The following is an 18,395-nucleotide window of genomic DNA, read 5'->3' as shown; positions in this document are numbered from 1 at the left end:
CAAACAGATGGGAAAATATGAAAGACTATACAATAAATTAAAGGATTAGTTCAGGCAATAATATCCAAATAATAGGAGAACATTCAAATAATAAGAGAAACAGAGAAACTAAGGGAAAGACATCATCGGTGACATAACCTAAGAAAATTTTCCAGAACTGAAGAATTCCTGAGACACCAGTGTGATGGATAATCGTTTTTAAAAGTATTATTTCTAAATTTCAATTTCCAATTGTTCATTACTAATATATAGGAATACAATTGATTTTTGTGTAACTATCTTGTCTTGCAACCTTACTAAATCCAATTTATTAGTTCTAGTAGCTTCTTTGTATATGCCATCAGATTTTCTATATGGACTATGATGTTGTCAGCAAATAATGACAATTTTACTTCTTCTTTTCCCATTTGAATGCTTTATATTTATTTTTCTTGCCTTATTGCACTGGTTAGAACCTTTGGTACAATGTTGAATAGAAACAGTAAGAGCAAACATCCTTGTCTCATTCCCCATCTTAGAGAGAAAACATTCAATCTTTTACCAAAACATTCAGCCTTTTGTAGAGGCTCATTATTAGATTGTGGAAGTTCCTGTCTATTCCCGGTTTACTGATATTCTCTTATCAGGAATGGTTATTGGATTTTGCCAAATGCTTTTTCTACATCTATTAAATTATCATTTTTTTCTTTTTTAATATGGTAATATGATGAATTACATTAATTGATTTTTTAATATCACCAATTTTGCATGCCTAGGATAAATCCTGCTTGTTCCGTGATGTATTCTCATAGAGATAGAGGTAGAGGTAGAGATAGAATGAGTTAGATTTGATTTACAAAAATTTTGTTGAGAATTTTTGCATCAACACTCATGAGAGATATTGATCTGCAGTTTTCTTTTCTTATAATATCTTTGTCTGGTTTTGGTATCAGAGTAATGTTGGCCTCATAGAATGAGCTGGGAAGTATTCCCTCCTCCATAATTTTCTATATATTATATTGAAAATTATATATATATAATTATGTATATTATTCTATATATATTAATTCTACACAATATTCTATAATGTGTAGATTTGGTATTTTTTTCTTCCTTAAATGTCTAGCCAAGTTCATCAGTAAAGCCATCTGGGCCTGGCATTTTCTTTGTGGGAAGTCTTCTAACTACAAATCCAATTTTTAAAAACTAGATATATGTCTATTCAGGTTATCTATTTCTTCTTGAGTAAACTTCTGTAGTTTGTGCTTTTCAAGGAATTTCTTTATTTCATCTAAGTTATGGAAATTATTATAGTAAAACTATTCATAATATTCTCTTATTAACTTTTTAATATCTGTGTAATCTATAGTGAAGTCACCACCCTCATTCTTTTTTATTTTTTTATTTTTTGAGGACGATCGGCCCTGCACTAACATCTGTTGCCAATCTTCTTTTTCTTTTTTCTCCCCAAAGCCCCAGTACATAGTTGGGTATCATAGTTGTAGAGTTGCAGCTCTTCTCTGTGGGACGCCACCTCAGCATGGCTTGATGTGTGGTGAGTAAGTCCGCGCCTAGGATCTGAACCGGCGAACCCCAGGCCGCCAAAGCAGAATGCGCAAACTTAACTGCTACGCCACCGGGCTATCTTCACCACTTTCATTCTTGATATTGGTAATTTGTGTCTTCTCTCTTTTTTCCTGATCAATCTGGCTAGAGGTTTATCAATTTTATTGATCTTCTTGAAAAAACAGCTTTTGGTTTCATTGCTCTTCTCTAATGTTTTTCTGTTTTCTACTTCATTAATTTTTCTCTGATTTTTATTATTTCCTTCTGCTTATTTTGTGTTTAATTTGCTCTAGTTAAGGCTTTTAAATTCATTAAAATTTTTAAACTGTAAAACAAAAATAATACAGGAACAATTTTTCATCTATTTTGTGCTCTAGAATAACTTATCCATTTTAAAAGCTCTCAGTAGGTAAGAAAACACATCCAATCATTCTTTCATCAAATATTTATTGAGCACCAGCTACATACTGGGCACTGTTCTAGGCACTGGAGATAGAATAGTGAGTAAAACCAAGTTAATGCCCTCACTGAACTTACTTCTATTTGGAGGACACAGGCAATAAATAAGTAGATAGATGCATATATAATATGTCAGGTGGGAATAAATGCTATGCAGAAAAATAAAGCAAGGTGAAGGGATAGGCACTGAGCAGTCTGGGTGGGATTATTTCTATTTTAGATGGGGTCAGCAAAGGGCTGTCTCTGAAAAGAGACCTGGAGGAAATAAGGGAGAACCCAGGGAAATGTCTGGAAAAGAGCACTCCAGTCTGAGAGAGCAGCAAGTACAGAGTCCTTGAAGTTGGAACGTGCTTGTCTTTTTGAAGAAAAGAAAGAATGTCTAAATGGCTGGGGGGAGAGGTAGCTAGGGGTCAGAAGATGTAAAGTCTCATAGGCCTCTGTAGAAACTTCATATTTAATTCTGTGTGTGGTAGGAAGACTTTTAAGATGGCTCCCAGGATTTCCTGCACTCTGGTATGCACACTTTGTATAACCCCAGGACTGTGACTATGACAGCTCTCACTCCTATGATTAGGTGTTCGGTCATATGGCACAGTTGACTCTAAAAACGGGAGATTATCCCAATGGGCCTGACCTAATCATGGGAGCCCTTTAAAAGTAGAGAGTTTTCTCAACAACAAAAAACAAACAAACAACCCATTTCAAAGATGGGCAGAAGACTTGGAGAGTCGTTTCTCCAAAGAAGATATGCAAATGGCCACGTGAAAAGATGGTCAACATCACAAATCATTAGGGAAATGCAAATCAAAACTACAATGAGATACCACTTCACATCCATTACAATGGCTATTATAAAAAAAAAAAACAGAAAATATCAAGTGTTGGCAAGGTTGTAGAGAAATTGGAACACCTGTGCACTCTTTGTGGGAATGCAAAATAGTATAGCAACTGTGGAAAACAGAATGGAGGTTCCTCAAAAAATTAAAAATAGAATTATCATATGATCCAGCAATTCCACTTCTGGGTATATACCTAAAATAATTGAAAGCGGGGTCTCGAAGAGATACTTGTACACCCATGTTCATAGTAGGATTATTCACAATAGCGAAATGGTGGAAGCAATCCAAGTGTCCATCAATAGATGAATGGATAAGCAAAATGTGGTATATACATACAATGGAATATTATTCAGCCTTAAAAAGGAAGGAAATTCTGCAATATGCTACAGTATGGATGAACCTTGAGGACATTATGCTAAGTGAAATAAACTAATCACAAAAAGACAAATACCGTATGATTCCACTTATATGAAGTACTTAGAGTAGTCAAAATCATAGAGACAGAAAGCAGAATGGTGGTTGCCAGAGGAAGGGGAGAATGGAAAGTTATTGTTTAATGGGTACAGAGTTTCAGTTTTACAAGATGAAGAGTTCTGGAGATGGATGGTGGTGATGGTTGCACAACATCCTGAATGTATTTAATACAGCTGAACTGCGCAGTCAAAAATAATTAAGATGGTAAATTTTAGGCTATGTGTATTTTACCACAGTAAAAAAAATTGAAAAAGAAAAAAAGCAAAGAGTTTTCTTTGGCTGGTCAAAGAAGAGGAAGTCAGCGATTTAAAGCATGAGAAGGAGTTGATGTGCCATTGCTGGCTTCATCATGGAGGGAGCCATGTGGCAAGGAATACAGGCAGCAGCAAGTAGCCTTGGCTGACAGCCAGCAAGGAAATGGACTCTCACTCCTACAGTAACAAAGAACTGAATTCTGCCAACAATAAGTAGGAGCTTGGAAGTGGATTTTTCCCCCAGAGCCTCCAGATAGAAACTCAGTCCAGCCAACACCTTGATTTCAGCATTATGATACCCTGAGCAGGGAACCCAGCTACACCATGCCAGACTTCCAACCTACAGAACTGGGGACTAATAAATGGATGTTGTTTTGAGGTGCTAAGTTGGGGGTCATTTATTATATGGCAAAAGACAACTAATATACTCAGTATGCTGGAAAGCCATAGGTAGAAACTTTTTTATCAGTTTTACTTTAATGGCACCCCATTAGATAGTGAGCTCCCCAAAGGCATAAACCCAACAGTCTACATGTCCTTACACAAGACTGGGCCAGGTGCTAGTGGACACCCAGGAACTGTTCCACAAATGAGTAAAACGTTTTGATCAAAGGCAAGCTATTTGGGAAAATTGTCCAGCCTCTTATATGGATCACTTTGAAGGACCACTGATACTTGTACAAATTCCTTAAGAAAAAGTTGCCCTCTGTATATGCATGGCTTGCCTTCAGTCTTGCCCTCTTCTCCGGGGAAAGACTTAGCTTCAAATGCAGCGTGCTGAAATAGAACTCACCTTCCATCCAAACACAGCTCCACCAGACTTTCCCACCCGCTGCCAGTAACACCACCATCGCCCAGGTACCCCAGCTCTGACCCTTAGACTCACACTCAATTCCTCCCTCTCCCATCCTCCCCTCAGCCAGAGTCCTGGAGATTCATTTTCCAAAATACCTCTCCACAAGTCCCAGCCTTTGTGTTCCCACCACCATCGGCCTGACTGAGGCCTCTTCAGCTCTCACCCGCATGACAGCAAGGGCATCCAAAGAGCGTCACTGTCCCTCTTCCCTGCCTCAAATCCTTCTTGGTCGCCACCACCTGCCTAATCCCGCTAAGATAACAGATAATAGAGCTCTTCCTCTAAAACCTCCCTAGGCTCCTGATTGGTCACTCGGGTGAGCTGGAGACCCCACACCAGGCTGTGAGCATCTTGAGAGCAAGGGCCACGTGTTGAGCATGTTTGTAGCATATTGGTATTCCAGGTCTGCGTGGGGCTGTTGATGATAATGGTCACGACCATGAGAATTTGGAGGCTTCCTTTTGTTTTAGGTCAGAGAAGACCAGCCTGGGTTGTCACTCTCCCACGCTCTAAGACTTAATCAGAAGCAGGGGAAAGCTGTGAAGCATAACTACTCTTCTCTATAAACCTACTACCCCCCACCACTCACCACCCCTGGGAATCCTGGCCAGCATGCCCCCACCCCAGTTATTCCTTTATCGATATCAGCTGTCAGAGCTTTTGTTCAGGATAAAGGGGTTCCCTTCCTAAGCATATTTGCAATTTAGCAAAGAGACAGCCTTAAAGGAAGCAAATGTTAATGGTGGGGTTTCAAGTATCAGCTAGTGGATGGAGTGAGATGTTTGGACGGGATACAGAGCTTTGCTCCTGCATCCAAAAACAGACTCCCGCCCATGCAGCAGGACCGATATTAATAAAAGAATGGCGTTGAACATGTGTACCCTCGCCCCTACAGCTGGGGACAGAGCAAGAATCCACGAAATGGGCAGGATCTAGAGTAGGCTGCTAGAAGGAATCTCCAGAGATGATGGAGAGGAAATTTTCGAGATGTTGAATGCCCTGGAGATCTTAATAGAATAAAAGTTTCCCCCTGTCCTCCCCACCTGAGACCCTTCTCCCACACTCCAAGGGTCAGGCTGGGGGAGTTGGGGTCACTCAGTCTAGAAGCACAGGGAAAGCTTCTATGGCCTTGGTCATGCCCCCAACCTCAATACCAACTCCGAAGAGAGTGGACCCCCTTTCCACAAGTCCAGCCCACCCCCAGGAGTGGATGATGCAGAAGGCATCTTCTAGATCCAGCGGCCTCTCCCTACTCCATCTGTCCGTTCCCCCTACTGAAGCCCAAAGGAGGGGACCCCTTGGCAACACTTTCCTCTCTGTAATCGTAGCCCACAGCTTCCTGGGCCCAGAGAGTGTGTGTATGCACGCATGTGTGGGGGGTGGGTAATGGAAAAGGAGGAAGGGAGGAAGATGTGCGCAGCTGGGGGGGCTGGCCCTCTGGTATCCTGGGGGAGTCTTCCTCCTTAATTGCTTGAGTTCTACAGCTGTCATCGCTAACGAGAAATTAAAAAGCACCCTGACCCCTGACCCCACCCCTGCCCCCACGCCTCACAAGTGCTCTCTCAGCACGTTGCTCTCTGAGAAGCACCCAGTGGAAGATGCTGTGGAGACGCAGGGACGCCTCGGGCTGACTGCTCCCAGCCCCCTGAAGTGGGGAGGCAGGAGGCCGCAGCAGGGAGGGGAGGTGGGAGTGGGCCCCAGCTTCTCTGCTCTGGCTCTGGCTTTCTGGACAGCCCTGATTATTTTATATATCCTGCTTCATAATCCCCACAGCTCTTCTGGGACCTGTCAGACCTCAGGCCCAGATTTGGGAAGTAGGGTCCCTGGAACTGCAAATTAGTGTTCTGTATTCAGCTGCCCTGGGCACAGTGAGCAATCATATAAAATGGAGAGAAATGAAGAAGAGATGGATTGGAAACCACAGCAAGAAGGATCTCAGTTAGCACAGGGAAGCACTTCCCAGCTGTCTCTCACATCATACCCAGAGAAGCAGTCTCTTCTCTTAGCATCATCCATGGGAGTCTGCATGATCTGGCCTCTGCCCGCCTCCTCTCTGCACCCTCACCCAGAACTCAAGGCCGGATACTAACTTGCTCTCAGAATGGACTTCCCAGCACCTACAGAGTTGAGACCATCAGCATAGCTCCTCCCCGCCACCCACCCTTCTCCATCCTCCCCCGAGGACCACTGAATTTTCACACACAAAATGCTGTTTTCTGATGTCTTTCCTTCTCATTTTTCGCATGCACCACCCCCCACAGTTCTACACAGTACAGTTAAATGGTGGCATCACACACCCAAATTATGGACCATTTCCCCAGATGGATCCTAGTTCTTTCACTTTAAATAACACTGCAATGAACATCTTTGTTCACATAGTTGAGGGAGTAATATTCCTGAATACATTTGCTATTGTTCTTTCAAACTTGTGTAGAAACTACAGCGATTAATGATATGCAACTTCATTTTGAATTATTCCTAACTTCACCATAGTCTGTTTCCTTCACAGAATTTCTCAAATGATGGATACCTGTCATACAACACCTGTCCTCTGGAGTTCTGTGATGGTTGAAGTTTTTTTAGTGTTAAAATAGGGTTTTATAGCTCAGAATGGTTGAGCATCTGTACATGAAGACAACCAACACTTGCTGCCCACATGCGGTCCCCAAATCACATTAGTATTCTGTTCTGGCAAATCTTACATAAGTCCATTTTTACATAAGTCAGAATCCTTTCAACTCAGGAGATAAACAGAGCAGGTATCTGCTTGGCAGCAATGTCAACACAGAGGGGAGGATGGAAACCCGCCCAGTGAGGGTGCCACCAGCTCTCCTTGCCCGTGAACAGGGTTACTGCAGAGCAAAGGAGCAAGGAGCGTGACACACACGTTTACACCCCGTCAGCCAGTGCCTCTCTTGCCAAGGCTGCTGGAAAAGCTTGACTCAGGCTGAGTTTACATAAGTCAGCCTTACGTAAGTGTATACCTATAAAGACGTCGGAAGGTACAAGGAGAAAGGTAAATAGCCGGGATTATGAGTGTGAGTTTAATTTAATATCAGGGGTACCTGATATTACACAACCACTTTAAAAATAATTTAAGCATACTCAAAATCAAGCTTGGGCCCAGTGCCCTCTCTGCACCTAGCTCCGTGGAGGGGTTGTCAGATAATTAAGAGGTGTTATGAGATGGTCCCTGACTTAACGAAGCTTATAACCCAGTTGTGCAAAGGAGCTCTCGATTCCGCTAAAGCAGGCTTCCGTCTGCCTCCCACTTGGCTGGGCCTGGGGTCAGGCCACTGTTCACTCACTCTTAATACCCCTCCCCCTCCCCCACATTACTCACTAGCCAAGCACCCCCCTCATGCTGTCCCCCAGCTTCCCCCAAGAAAAGAGTAATCTTCTTCGTGTTTGGGACATTCCTTTGCATGTCACTGATAGTCACAGCTATGACAATGTCAAAGGTACCACCCCCTTGGGTCCCCCTTCCTCAGCCTCCTTCCTTTCCTCCCCAGTGTCTCTGGGGGACTCCAGTGTTTCTGACTTCTGTCTGTCCCCAGCGTCTTCCCTAAACACAGCCCAGGGGGACTCAGAATGAGGATGGGGGAGGGAGGAGCAGACAGGCCTCCACCATCTGCGTGTTCTCAGCAATCAGTCCTCCCCAACGCCTATCCAGAGCTGGGGGGCGACTGCTGAGTCAGGATATTCCTCACATTCCCTCCCTTCTCCCCTGCCGGCCCAAATGCCACAAACCCTGCCTCTGAGTGAATGGCCTCAGCTGAGTGGCCACTCCCCCCACCCTGACCCCAGCCCAAGACTGACCCTCCTCCCTCACCCCTGAGGAGGAAGCCACAGCAGAGAGGTCATGCTGCCCCCTCCCTGCTGGGAGGAGGGGTGGGGGGCCACCCTGCTCCTGCTCCCACATGTCCCTCCCTCACCCCTGGCTCCATCTCCCCCAACCAGCCTCACTCACAGAATCTGCTGCCACTGATCAGGAAAGGACAGCAAAGGTGGTGGGGAACCAGGAGCAGGACTCCCCCAACACGCACAGCCGACTGGGTCCCACACAGGGGCACGGTCTCCCTTTTAGTGCAATGTCAGGGGAGCCTCCGCAGTGCAGAGGCAAGCCTGGAGGGAGGCCCCTGGAAAGGCTTCCAATCCCAGGAAGACCCCAGTCTGCAGGGAGGCCCCGCCTTGTCTTCAGGGAGCACCTAGTCTGGTGAGGGAGACCCCCAAAGACTGGTAGGCAAGGGAGGATGGAGGCTGCTCTCTCTCACTAACATATACTAACATATAAAGACCCTGAAGTTCAAGGGCAAAGCTATGCAACTGAGCGGGGAAGGGATAAGAAGCCTGGGAATAATCAGCGGATGAAACTGGTCTAAATTGGAGAGGAAGGCTTCCCGAAGGAGGTAAGCCTGGAAGACAGGGAGCCAAGGAGGACAAGGTGAGGGGAAGGCCCAGGACAGAAAGAAGGCCTTCCTAGCGCAGCCTGGCCCGGGAGCGAGCACCGGACAAGGAGCAGGAGTCCTGGGCAGTGGCCAAGGCCCTGCCCCTCTCAGGCCACAGAGCCCTCCTCAGCACAGTGTGGGGCTTGGCCACAGGACTCCTAGAGTGCCTCCCAGCAGGGGGTGTGACAGGCCCCGTGCTCGGCTTACTGCTCTGCTGTTGAACAAGAGACCTGCATTTTCATTTTGTGCTAGGCCCATAGATTATATAGCCAGTCTCGCCCCCGAGCTCAGAAGGTCTATTTTCCTCCTCTGTCTTCTCTGGAGAGGCCCTAGTGGGGAGGCAAGCAGGAGGAGAGCCCGAGGGGCTTGGCTCCCCACTCCCCGGGCACTCCCTGCTCCTAGAGGCTGTGTGTGGAGGAGATCAGCACATGCAGGTCCCCAGCCTGACCCCTGGCAGCCCACAGTGGCCCACTCAGCCCACAGCTGGCCTCATCCCCTGGAGGGCCCTGCAGGAATGTTTCACAATGTGTGCACTTGATGGAGCCTGTTCTTGGAAAGCTGGGGACGGACAGCGCAGTCCTGGGTGTGGGAAAGGCCCAGGCCCCTGGGGTCTGCACTTGAACAATAAACAACCGAGGGCCTGCTTGGGTAGGAGGGAGCATGAGGACAGAGTTTAGCTAGTGCTCTGTGGCTGGGGGGAGACAAGGGTCCCTCCAAGAGCTTACTACACAGCCTTCCTCGCTCAAGGGGGGATACCCCAATCGGATGGAGGGCACAGGATCAGTCCCCACTGGAGGAGGCTGGGATGCGAGGGTTTGAGGCATAAGGAATGTGGCGTGGCAAGGGATGACATTATATCCCAGTAGGCTGAGGGCTCTTAGGGCAGGGCCACCCCCCGGCCTGTCACGGTACCTGGTTCGCATGAGCACACCATATGGGCTTGGGCGGCGAGAACTCAGAAGTAGATCCGGGGTGGCAGTATCCTAGGGTCAGGTGACCTATCCTTGCACAGCTGGCATCTGGCCACCTGAGATGGGACACAGGAAGGTCTGGGAAGCCCAGACCACAGGAAGGTCCAATTTGCAGGGTGCAGACTATGTCCTGAGTGTGCTAACAAATAGGGCAGGCATTCTCAGAGAAGGCTTCCTGGAGAAGGGGCTTGAAACCTCTTTTTAAGGAAGGGGAAAGAGTGAGGCTCTGCACAGAACAGGGCTGAGGTGTCCTGGCAGAGAGAACAGCCTCTACAAAGGCCTAGGAGTGCCTGGGAAGTGAAGATCCCCTCCCCTGATGTGGGTGAGATTGGGGATGGTGAGAGAGAGGGAGAGCTGCTGATCCCTGGAAAAACGCCTCTGATGAGGGGTCAGGGCCAGTCCGCCTTTGATGTGCCAATTCCAATAGCTGAGGCCTGGATGCTCCTAACAGGCAGGGGCCAGGCGGGGTCCAGGCGGGGGATGCTGGAGGAGGGGACTTAGCACCATGACTGTCATAGCACAGGTGTCAATAAATGTCTTAATGAATGAACTGATTGAATGATTGACTGATTGATAGGGGTAATGAGTCAGGGGTGGTGCTTTTCTGAGAGACTCAGAAAAGCAGTGGGGATTACAGGTATACTAGATTTCACCTACGGGACAGAGTCCCCTCCAAGCTGCCTCCTCAGCTCTCCTGGCTCCTCTCCTCCAGCCACTTTTGTTCTCAGAGACCTTAGCCTCTAGAACAATATAAAATTAGCAAAAAGGACTTTCGTGTCCATATAAAATCCGTGTACATACAAGAGCAAACAGCAATAACAGTTAACATTTAGTGACCCTTCATATGTGCCAGGCACTGCGCTGCTTTACGTGTCAGATCTCATAAACCTCAGAACAACCCTCTGAGTAAACACTGTTAGATGCCGAAAAAATGTGAGTCCAAGAGAAATGTTTTTCCCTTTATTTTGGTTCTCTGACACACATTTTTCACATGTGAACATCTCTGAAATCAGGAGGCGCCTTACAATCAATAACAAGAAGACACTGTGTCATAGTTTAATTAGCAATATTCTTTCTTCTCGGCGGTATGTAATTTAACTGTGTGTCTTGCTTTCCCTGAAATATAGTTGATTACGTCCATGGTCCACATAACTGACCCCCTGCCCCCTTCAGTCAACTGTGGATGATATTCAGTGCAGGCATCTCTGTCCAAGTCTGTTTTCTAGGGGTGGAGGCTGCGTCTCGGCCTGTCAGTTGGCAGCTGCCTGAGGACAGGCTATCTTCTGTCCCCAGAGCTCCCAGCAGTCCCCCGCCCAGCACCCCCGGGCTAGGGAGGCCTGTTAGACACAAGGGATGGGTGGGCACAGAGACCCTTGGGCCTCCCAACGAAGCCCTTTTAGGCAGCATAGAAAGAAGAGGCCTGGGAAGCTGCTCTCATCAGCTCCCAGGAGGAATGGAGGTAAAAGGGAAGGAACGGGATTGCTCCACACTCCACCAGGAAGCTCTGGGCCAGTGGAAATAACGCAGGCAGGCACCAGGCCATCAGGACCGGGAGCCAATTGCAAACACTGGCCCCAGCCTCCTCTAGCACTTACTGTGCTTACCTGCCCAAGTGTGTGGCCTTTCCTTCTGCCCTCCTGCTGGCCCTAGAAGGGAAGGCAAGAGCAAGTGAGGGAGCGATCAGCCCCACAGGAGAGCCGGGGAAACTGAGGCCTGAGGGCCCCCGGCCTGGGCCCTCACTGCTCTGCTCCAGCAGAGGTGCTGAGCTGGGTGCCCTGCCAGCCCTCTAGGCACCCCTCAGCGGGGATCTCCGGGGTGGCAAGGAGCGAGGGGAAGAGAGAAGTGTCTCTTGCCAGGGACTCTCCCACTTGGTCAGAACATTGCTACCACCTCCTCCTCTTTTCCCTCTTTTCCCAGGACTCCTCCCCTCAGAGGCCCGTTTTCTCCCTCCTCCACTTCCCAAAACCAGAAGCTCCATCCTGGGGTCCTGGTGGCCCAGATGCCCCTTGACCATTCAGTCAGGTGCCCAGGCTGGGCCTGGTTGTGGGGGGAGGGGAAAAGTGACAAAGAAACCATCACTTGTCCCCTCCCCACCAGACCTGGGGGTGGAGGCCTCTGAATCTGCAGCAGGGCTGGAGGATTAGGGTCTTTAATGAGGACCAGGGACTTACCGGGTTAGGGAAGGGAGCTTTCTTCCTGGCCTGAGTGGAGGAGGGGAGCCCAGGATCCCACGCTGGGCTTCCCAAGAGCACTCTGTCAGCACCTCCTCCCCTCTCCCCTGCCTTTGGAGGCCCACCGATTGATCCTGCTGGGGTGCAGATGTGAGGCCAAAATAATGGCTGCCCCTCCCGTCCAAGGCCCCCCAGGACTCGCAGCCAGGGCCTGCCAGAGCCACACACTCTCAAAATCCCCACTCACAGCTGTGGGCCTTCAAGACAAAGCCGTCCCTCCTGCCCCTCTTATACCACCTGCTCCTGCAGGCGGGCTTCAGAGGCGACTTCCCCTCTCTCCTGGCCTCCTGGCTGGGGGACTTGGACACAGTCCGTGGCCTCTGGTGAAGGGATGGGAGAGTGAGGTGTGCAGGCGCAGGGACCCCACTGCCATCTGGTGTGACGTGGAGCCTAGCCCCACACGCAAGTGGAGGTGGTGAAAGAGGAGCACGTCAAGGCTCCCCCAGAGCACCGCCAGAGTGCAGAGACTGAGCACTCGAATCCCAAGACCAAAGAAGGAACTGAGGAATTGGGGCTGGGATCCCTGGGACCTGAGTGGAGAAATTGGCCTCTAGGAATGGAGAGGCCAGTCCCCAGGGAAAGCATCTTAGGTTCAAAGGCTCTCAGAGAGGGGAGGAGCCTTGCAGATCAGTACACACCACTCCTTATCCTACAGCATGGGACACTCAGACGCAGAGAGGGAAAAGGGCTTGTCCAAGGTCCCACAGGGAGTTAGGAGCAGGCCAGGAATCAACCTGAGGTTCCTAAATGCCAGCCTAGTGCACCTAACCAAGAATAATGCTAACAACTTTATAGAAATTAACTCACATAATTCCTCTTATGAGGAAACTGAGGCCCAGAGAAGCCAAGTAACCTGCTGGAAGCCACACCCAGGAGTCTGTCTCTAGAGCTTGTAAACATCTGGTTTGCAATTATTTCTCTAGGTTGCATCATGGTATAAGGCCTGAATCCTGAAGTTGCAGCTGAATGTCTCTGGGAATGCAGGCATGCAGGGACTGGGGGCTGACCCGGGAGCTGGGGACTCTCCACCTAGCTTGGGCATAGAGCTGGTCCCTACCCTGACAGGACCGTCTCAGTCCCCACCTGGAAGACCCAAGGCAGACAAGGAGACCTGCCACCCTCATGTCCAACCTGCTCGCTGCTCCCCGAGTGCCAGCTCCATCCTGCCCTCGCAGCACGGTGGGGCCACGTTGTGCATAGAGCTACCCCTCGGTGGTCAGCTGGGCACTGCTGGGCCCTGAACCCTCCACCCCATTCCAGCTCACTCCATTCCAGCCCACTTCCAGTGATGCAAGGAGACACCAAGTGGCAGGAAGAAGGTGACTCTGCAAACACTAACCTAGGCACAGTGCCAAGTGCTATAACGGACATGTCTTTTCACCAGCATATCTCCAGCCCCCTGGCACAGTGCCTGGCTTTCAAAGACACTCAGTAACTGCTGCATGAATGACCGAGAAACACAAAGATCAATGAGGCATAGACCTGTCCTCCAAGAGGTGACAATCTGATAGGAGAGTCAGTTATGGAGACTACTAATTATAACACAAGGCAGGCAAAGTACAATAGGAACTCAGTGGAGGGAGAGATTCATTTCAACTATGGGACTGGGGAAGGCTTCATGGAGGAGGCAGCATCTGAGCTTCGTAATAATAACAATAAGAGTGATGATGATACAACGGCTTACACTTATTAGATGTGTTTGGCACACTTCTCAGTGCTTTTTATGCATTAACAGATTTATTCTTCATACTATCACCAGATGTAGATACTATTAAGATACCCATTTTACAGATGAGGAAACTGTAAAGTTACTCAGACAAAGTAACTTGCCCTAAGTCACACAGCTATAACAAATGAGCAGAGCCATGATTTTAGCCCAATTCTGACTCAAAGGGATGGGTGGGTTTTTTACGTTCATCCATTTGACATTCATTCAACAAATATTTATTGTAATGCTTCTCTGGGCCAGTCAGTCAGAGGTTAATTGACCACAGAACTGACCCCTACAGGTGATTCAGCAGGACTATAAATAAACTTAACGTAAGGCAGGAAGTGATTTGGGTCACAGAAGATGTACAGATGGAGGGATTGCAAGGCAAGGGTGACGGAGGCTTCATGGGGGAGGTGGCCTGTGAGCAGGACTTTGAAGGATGGATAGGATTTAGATACCCGGAGATGGCAGAGAGCATTCCAGGCTAAGGGAACAGCTTAAGCAAATACAGAGGCAGGAATGGGAGGGGCCTATACAAGAAACGGCGAAAGGTACAATTTGGCCAGATGGGGAGGTTGCAAACTGGCACCTGTGGACCACATCCGGCCCTCAGACGTGTTCTGTCTGGCCCTCCCAAGCTGGTCTGCACGGCACCCTTGAAAAAGGCGCAGTCCATCTCCAGAGCCAGAAGGTAAACAATGAGGCTAGGGAGTGGAGGGGGGGCCGGCTTTGGAGCCTTAAATTCCAGAAATGCACAACCTTTGAGAAGCTGAGGAGCACACCTCCCCCTTTGCTCCAGTCCACTTCCCTTGTCCCCAGTTACCTGTCTGGCCCCTGTCGGCATTTGAGTTTGAGGACCTGGACGAGAGCCCAGGACACCGAAGGGAGCAGCAGCGGACAACCATGGGAAGGTGCCTTGAGGTCTCAACACAAGGGCCTTGAACATCGGGCTAAAGAATATGGGCCTTATGTTGGTAATTCCAGCCCCTCCACCCCCAGCAGTTGGGTGAGAAGGGCGTGCACACACGCACACACATACACACACTGGGGCCTGGGATAGTCTAAGCTGCTGTCAACTGGACGGGGGTGGGGGGCTCAAAAGAAATCTTTCCACACATTGTCCCAGCCTCAGCCTCAGATTTCACATCCCTGCTGGCTCGTGCCCAGCCCCGTGGTTGTCCCAGCTGTGCCCACACCAGCCCTGCCTCAGCAAGCTTCTCTCTTCTTTATGCAGGAGGGAGTCCCAGAGGTGTCCCCTGGCCCCAAAAGCTCCCCACCCCCCAGTGCAGAGCTGGTTGGCCAGAGTGAGAATTCTGTACAGGATTTAGGACTGGAATTTCCCTCTGGGTGGGTGGGGCCGATCAGGTGAGCCCTGTTACAAGGCTGGGGGCTGAGTGGAAAAATTTGGTCTGTCCCAGCCCCTTCCCCTGGTGACTCAGGCCCCCGCTGGCGGTGAGTCTGGGGAGGGGACGAGACAAGAACCCACAGAAAAATTTTCCCTTGTCTCTCTGGCTCTGCCACTGCCCAGTTCCCCTCCCCCATTCCACACACACCCTGCCCTGCTGCTCACCACAGCCACTGTCTGTACCTGCGGCAACAGCTGTGGAGCCAGAACATCCCTGGGCCTTCCTAGCCCAGTTGGGAGCAGAGTGGCCAGCCAACCGGAACTTGGGCCTTCCCCATTTTCAGACAGCCTGGGGGAGACAGGTGTTCCTGATGAAGGCCATGGTAGAGGTGGGGGTAGTAGCCAGTTTTAGCAAATAAAATACAGGACACCCACTGTCCCATGCAATATTTGAAATATGCTAAAAAATTATTAGTTATTTACTCTCTCTTCTTTATGCAGAAGGGAATCCCAGAGCTGAGGACTCCGAAATTCAAATTTAAGCAGGAATTCTGAATTTATCTGGCAACTTTCTGTGAGGAGTAGGGGTGAGGATAGGGAATCCCCAAGGCACCCTCCACCACCCAGGCCCACCCATTGTCCAAGACCTTCCCTGCCCCACACCCTCAGCACATGCCCCTGCTAGACCTTACTACTCCACCTTCGGCCTCAAAGCCTCTCTCGGACCTTCTAAGTCCCCAGGCACCAGGCTCTTTCTCCAAAAGAGCAAGTCCTGGGACCTCAATTCCCAGGCCAGACAGAGAACCAGCAAGGATGTGGTGAGGAAGTTTTCTGTGAGATTCTATGTCTGAGGACATGCTACCCCCATAACATTTAGCTTCAAATTAGGATTGTAGGGAGGAGAGGGGTCTGCAGCTCCAGGGGACCTCTTAGACACCCCACTTCCACCCTCTTCTGAGTTTCTACCCGGGTCTCCCCCTCACCCAGGGTCTGGTTGGAATAGTATTTCTCTTTCCCTCTCTTTTTCTGGACCCCACATCCCTCCAAAAACACACTTGTCCGTGACCTTGTAATATTCCACATCACTGAAGTATTCAACCCCAGGCCAGGGGCTCTGTCCAGGGAATGGGAAAGCTGGCAGAGATTGGATTCCACCAGCCATGCCCTCCTGCACCCGATGAGCATGTCTCATGTGCAGACACTGCGCTAGGCCCCAGGGTCCTCACGGCGCTCACAGCCTGCTGGGAGACAGAGGACATTCACCTGGCAGAGGGAGGGGCACAAAGAGATGAGAGGACAAAGGACATAGCTGCCTCTGGGACTGGTCAGGAAAGGCCTTCTGTGGTTTTATGAGGCAGAGGCATGGGGCCAACCACTGTGTCTAGGCTGTGGCTGTGGGGACTCCTCCTCCCCTACCTCCTCCTCTGTCTGCCCCAGCCTGTAGGCCTGTACGGGCTGGCTGGCTCTGACAGTAAGCTCCCCGAGGGCAGGGCCATGTCCTGCCAGGCGCTGTGTCAGATGTTCTCTGGAGATGGAGGTGTTTTGACTCAGGATTTGTTGACAATTGTCTTTTCAGCAGCTGCTGCCTCAGGCCTTGGGGTGAGGAGTAGGTAGATGCTAAAGGACCATCTTGTCCCAGAGACCCACCCTCTCCTTCCTGGAGATTCCCACACCTACCTTCAGTAGAAAGAGGGCAGGGCAGGGACCCATTGTCCAGATGGAAAGGCCGAGTCCCAATGACTCACCTAAAGTCACGCAGCCCATGGGGGGAGGGTGGAGCCAGGAGAAGAGCCCAGGGGTCCCAGAGCATAGTCCAGGGCTCCCGTGGCCTCCATCCCCTGACCAAGCCTCGGCTTTGTCAGGTGGTGCTGGCCGAAAGGGAAGACATTGGCTATTACCGTAGTGATACCTTCTCACTCCTCCAAGCAGAGCAATCAGAAGTCAGAGGGGGAAGAACATTTCTCAGACCTTCAGGACCCCTCTGCACTCCAGCCTAGGTCCTGACCCTCAGAAGGGGCTGGGGCAGAGCAACACCACAGTCTGGACCCCCTGATGCCTGGCTCTGAGTTTGGCTCAGCTGGCCCTCCCCCACCCACCCCATTTGGGATCCTGCTTTCCAACCCCTATGGGTCCTGCCCACGTTGTTGCCTGCACATCCGTACACACCCTCCCCACACCTCAGGCACCTTGAACAATCATATGCTGGCAGAAGGCGACTTTCAGGCATCTGCCAGTCTCCAGGCTGGATGGTCCAGTGGACAGAGCACTGAGCTGCGAACCCAGCAGAACTAATCTGGCCACTGCCCAAACCCGGCACTCCCCACGCAATAGCCTCTGGTCTCTTAGTCTACAGGGAGGGTTATGTTGTTGAAAACAGAGGCTGAACCAGCAGGAAGGCCCCCTTCCCTCACCACCTCCTAGCAAAGCCACCTCCACCAGCAAAGGTGGGCACTCAGCAGGGAGAAACAAGGAGGGGAAGAGGAGAGAGACTCTGAGCAGGCCCACAAGGTCAGAGCTGGAAGGGAGTCAGGAGACCCCCCGGTAGTCCCTCAACAGACAGATAGGGAAACTGAGGCTGTGGGGTAACAGACAGAAAAGTGGGCATCCAAAGCTCTGGGCTCTGGTCTTGACTCAGCCACTGTGTGACCCCGGGCAAGTGCCTCCCCCCTCTGTGCTCTGGAGTCCCCCTGGCCTTGCTGTTCCAGGACTCTGGTTGAAGCATCTTGCCCGAGGAGCTCAGGCCGATGGCAGTCAGCCTCCTGTAGACTCCTCTCCTGACTTCCCCTCCAGGCTCTACCACAGCCGGGTCCTGGGGACTTAGGGCAGGTGGGGTGTAGGTTGGGGAGGAGGTGGGTGTCACTACAGGGAGGGGCAGCAGGGAAGAGAAACTGAGTGTGTCCCTGGCTTGCCCCAGCCTGTCCCCTGCATCCGGGGAAGGGTGAGAGTGACTGTCAGCTGAGGAAGGGGGGCAAGAGGGGCAGGCTGGGGAGGGGCAGGGAACCCCCGTCTGGACTTGTTGGGGCAGCCGGGTGCAGCTGTTTCCGGCTGATGAAAGGGCCCTGATTGATATGGCAGCAGTGACTGACGCTAACCCCCAAATCTGAGCCCTTCCCATCCTCCCTAACCCGGGCACGCCCAGGGGCCCGCTTTAAGGACAGGCAAAAGCCGAGGAGAAGAGAAGAGTGGGGCTCCTGCTACCATTGGGGACATTACCCCCAGGACAGGGTGTGAGGGGGGAGGCTTGTCTAATCTTCCCTACCCC

Source organism: Ceratotherium simum, chromosome 13, assembly GCF_057802395.1.
Source record: "Ceratotherium simum simum isolate JZ-2026a chromosome 13, ASM5780239v1, whole genome shotgun sequence".
Taxonomy (NCBI): domain Eukaryota; kingdom Metazoa; phylum Chordata; class Mammalia; order Perissodactyla; family Rhinocerotidae; genus Ceratotherium; species Ceratotherium simum.
Note: the sequence above shows the minus strand (reverse complement) of the source record.